Here is a 5,177-nt window from a genome sequence, read left to right on the forward strand (position 1 = left end):
GGATGGAGCAGAAGAGCACAAGATTCATCATGCTACTCAGAATGGTGTGCAATTTAAAACTTATGAATTGTTTGTTTCTGGAATTTTCCATTTAATACTTTCAGACACTGGTTGACCAGAGGTAACTGAGACCACAGAAAGCAGAACCATGGATAAGGGGGGACTACTGCATACTACTGTAAAGTTCTCATATGTAAAGTGGTATAATATCGCTTGAAAGTAGACTATAGGGACTTCCCTGGCAGTCCAGTGGTTAAGACCAAGAAAAAAAAAACCCAAAACATAAAACAGAAGCAATATTGTAACAAGTTCAATATTTTAACAAGTGCAATAAAGACTTTAAAAAATGGTCCCCATCAAAAAAAACTTCAAAAATAAAAAATAGACTGTAATAAGTTAAATATACATACTATAAACCCTAAAGCACTCATTGAAATAACCAAAGAAAGGGTTATGTATGATAAGCCAACAAAGGAGACAAAATGGAATCACAAAAAAATTTAATCCAAAAGAAGGCAGAAGAAAAGAAAAAAGGGAACAAAGAATACATGAGACAAAGAGAAAAGAAATAGCAAGATTATACGTTTAAACTTAATTATATTAGTAACCACATTAAATGTAAATTGCCTGGATACCCCAATTGAAAGTCACAGACTATCAGACTGGATTTAAAAAAATCAAGATTCAACTATTTGCTACCTACAGGAAAAGCGCTTCAAATATAAAGACACAAATAAGTAAAATTAAAAGGATGCTAACACTAACCAAGAGAAATCTGGGAAAGATATATTAAAATCAGACAAAGTAGATTTCAAAGCAAACAATATCACCAGGGATAAATAAAATCATTTCTAATGATAAAGGGGTCAATTCATGAAGAGTAGAAAACAATCCTAAGTATTTTGTATCCAAAAACTGATCTTTGAAATTCATAAAGCAAAAACTGATTGAATTATAAGGCAATATAGATAAATGCAAAATTAGAATTTATTTCAAAACTGATCTAAATCATTTATAGAACAAAAGAAAATCAGTAACTATACAGAAGATTTGAACAACAATATAAATCAACTTGATGTAATTGACATTTACAGAATGCTCTGGCAAAAAATAGCAAGATGACATTCTTTTTAAGTGTACATGAAACACTTATCAAAATAGTTCATATTCTGAGCCATGAAAGAAGATTCAATAAACATAAAATATTCATGTCATACAAAATGGGTTCTCTGACTAGAAAAGAATTAAATTAGAAACCCATAACAGAAAGATCTCTGGGAAATCCCCCAAATATGTGAAAACTAAATGAGACAATTCTAAAATAATCTATGGCTCAAAGAAGAAATCATGGAAATTATAAAGTGTTTTGAACTAAATGGAAATGAAAGCACAAAATATCAACATTTGTGGGAAGTGAGGAAGGGAACTTCAATACTTACCTTGTAACATATGTGAAAAGTTAGGTCACAGACCTAAGTATAAAATCTGAACTATAAAACTTCTAGAAAAACCCTAAGAAAAAAATCTTTGTGATCATGAGAGGGATAAGATTTCTTACATGGGGCATAAAAAGTATAGACAATGAAAGAAAAAAAAAAGATACACTTCATCAAAACTTAAAATGTCTGACTCAAGAAAAAGAAAAGACAAGCCACAGAGTGGGAGAAAATATTTGCAAAACACATATCTGATAAAAAGGACTTACATTCAGAATATTTAAAGAACTCTTAAAATACACACAATAATTTTAAAAGCTTAATTTTAAAACTGAGCAAAGGATTTGCACAAACACTTCACCAAAGAAGATATATAGATGGCAAAATAGGAACATGAAAAGATGCTTGCTATATTGGTAATTGGTTATTAGGGAAATACAAATTAAAATACCACTACAGGGACTTCCCCGGTGGCGCAGTGGTTGAGAGTCCACCTGCCGATGCAGGGAACACGGGTTGGAGTCCTGGTCCGGGAAGATCCCACATGCTGTGGAGCAACTAAGCCCGTGCACCACAACTACTGAGCCTGCACTCTAGAGCCTGCTAGCCACAACGTCTGAGCCCGTGTGCCTAGAGCCCATGCTCTGCAACAAGAGAAGCCACCGCAATGAGAAGCCCACGCACCACGACGAAGAGTAGCCCCCGCTCGCCACAACTAGAGAAAGCCCGTGCACAGCAACGAAGCAGCAAAAATAAATAAATTAATTAAAATACCACTACACTATTAGAATGATGAATATCTTTTTTAAAAAAACCGTCAATACTAAGTGCTGGTGAGAACATGGAGCAAATAGATCTCTAAACACAGGTGGTGGTGGGACTACAAAGTGCTACAAGCCACTTTAGAAAACAGTTTGACAGTTTCTTATAAAGTTACAATACAATTACCATATGACCCAGCAATTCCAATCCTAAATATTTACCCAAGAGAAATGAAACATTGGTCCCTCAAAGATCTATACATGAATATTTATAGCAGCTTTACTCTTAATTGCCCAAGCCAGGAAATAATACAAATGTCCATTAACTGGTGAAGACATGAACAAATAGTGGTATATAGCCTGACAAAGAGATACTACAGGGGAGTAAGAAGGAAGGAAATATTGAGTACATGCAACAACATCAACAAATCTCATAAGTGAAAAGCCCAGACACAAAGGTTATAGACTGTGATTCCATTCACTTGGCGATCTGGAAAAGGCAAAACTGCAGACATAAATCAGCTGAATGGTTTTCAGGGGCTGGAGTGAAAATAGGGGACTGATCATAGGAAATGAGGGAACTAGAACTTTTGGGGGTGATGGAAATATTCTACGATTGCAGTGATGGTTACATGACTACGTGCGTCAAAATTCACCCAACGGTATTGTCTCAATAAGGTAAATTTTACTGCATGCAAATTGTTCTTCAATAATCCTGACTTTGGAAAAAGAATATAGGGAAGGGGGAAATATTAAAGATATGTTGGCTAAGAGTTTTCCATGCCTTAAAAAAAGTCATGAATCTTTATTTTCAAAGGTTGTTCTGAGGGAATTCCCTGGCAGTCCAGTGGTTAGGACTTGGTGCTTTCATGGCCAGGGCCAGTTCAATCCCTGGTCGAGGAACTAAGAGCCCACAAGCCACATGGCACAGCCAAAAAAAAAAAAGGTTTTCTGAGATGAGTGAGAATAAGATAAATAAAAATAAATCCACAAGTTAGAAACATGGTTGTGAAGCTGTGGACCTCAAAAGGCAACAGGAAAATCTTAAAGGCTATGGAGTAAGCAGAGGGTTGGATATGCAGCAGAGGAGGGTTGACAAGACTACCTGTAGATGAATAACAATTAGATTGACAGGAGACTTCTCAACAACAACAAAAGTCAGATGATAAGGGTATGATATCTTCAAAGTTTTGTGAAAAAATAACTTTGAGTCTAGAAATATCTATTCACCCAAACCACCTTTCAAAGTAAAGGGGGAGCTACCATATGATCCAGCAATCCCACTCCTGGACATATATCCAGAAAAGATGAAAACTCTAATTTGAAAAGATACACACACCCCTATGTTCCTAGCAGCACTATGTACAATAGCCAAGACATGGAAACAACCTAAATGCCCATCAGCAGATGAATGGATAAAGAAGATATGGTATAGATACACAATGGAATATTACTAAGCCAAAGCCATAAAAAAGAATGAAATATTGCCATTTGCAGCAACATGGATGGACCTAGAGAATATACTAAATGAAGTAAAATAGAGAAAGACAAATATTATATATCACTTATATGTGGAATCTAAAAAATAATACAAATGAACTCATTTATAAAACAGAAACAGACTCACAGACATAGAAAACAAACTTATGGTTGCCAAAGGGGAAAGAAGGGGAAGGGATAAATTAGGAGTTTGGGATTAGCAGATACACACTACTATATATAAAATAGATAAACAAAAAGGACTTCCTGTATAGGACAGGGAACTATATTCAATACCTTGTAATAACCTATAATGGAAAAGAATCTGAAACATATATGTATATATATAATTGAATCACTTTGCTGCACAACTGAAATTAAAACAATATTGTAAATCAACTACACTTCATTTTTTAAAAAGTAAAGGGGGAAAATGATAATTTTGGATAAATAGAGATGGGAAGAATTTAGCACTAACAAACCCTCACTACAAGAATTACTAAATGTTACAGTACTTTCAGCAAGTAGGAAATTGAACTCAGAAGGAAGTAGAGTGATTCAGGAACAGTAAGTAGAGAAACTAGTAAACACGTCAATAAATCTGAGTAATAACAGAATAATAACAAATGTTGAGGGAATAAAAACAAAACAGTGGTGCTTGCTTCAGTAGCACATATACTAAAATTGGAACTATACAGAGAAGATTAGCATGGCCCCTGCACAAGGATGACATGCAAATTCGTGAAGTGTTCCATATTTTTAAAAACCCTGCCGAAAGTAGGCATAGAGGGAACTTTCCTCAACATAATAAAGGCCATATATGACAAACCCACAGCCAACATCGTCCTCAATGGTGAAAAACTGAAACCATTTCCACTAAGATCAGGAACAAGACAAGGTTGCCCACTCTCACCACTCTTATTCAACATAGTTTTGGAAGTTCTAGCCACAGCAATCAGAGAAAAAAAAGAAATAAAAGGAATCCAAATAGGAAAAGAAGAAGTAAAGCTGTCACTGTTTGCAGATGACATGATACTATACATAGAGAATCCTAAGGAGGCTACCAGGAAACTACTAGAGCTAATCAATGAATTTGGCAAAGTAGCAGGATACAAAATTAATGCACAGAAATCTCTGGCATTCTTATACACTAATGATGAAAAATCTGAGAGTGAAATTAAGAAAACACTCCCATTTACCATTGCAACAAAAAGAATAAAATATCTAGGAATAAACCTACCTAAGGAGACAAAAAACTTGTATGCAGAAAACTATAAGACACTGATGAAAGAAATTAAAGATGATACAAATAGGTGGAGAAATATACCATGTTCTTGGATTGGAAGAATCAACATTGTGAAAATGACTCTACTACCCAAAGCAATCTACAGATTCAATGCAATCCCTATCAAACTACCACTAGCATTTTTTACAGAACTAGAAAAAAAAATTTCACAATTTGTATGGAAACACAAAAGACCCCAAATAGCAAAAGCAATCT

At 34.7% G+C, this 5,177-nt stretch overlaps 1 non-coding gene across 1 annotated transcript; it reads left to right on the plus strand.

The window, feature by feature from the left end:
* Nucleotides 1-4,330: 4,330 nt before the first annotated feature.
* Nucleotides 4,331-4,437, plus strand: LOC112065262 (U6 spliceosomal RNA). The gene has a single exon (XR_002891939.1). It is a non-coding gene; the product is annotated as a U6 spliceosomal RNA (small nuclear RNA).
* The last annotated feature ends 740 nt before the right edge of the window (nucleotides 4,438-5,177 follow it).

The sequence above is a fragment of the Physeter macrocephalus genome, chromosome 17 (assembly GCF_002837175.3).
Source record: "Physeter macrocephalus isolate SW-GA chromosome 17, ASM283717v5, whole genome shotgun sequence".
Classification (NCBI taxonomy): Eukaryota; Metazoa; Chordata; class Mammalia; order Artiodactyla; family Physeteridae; genus Physeter; species Physeter macrocephalus.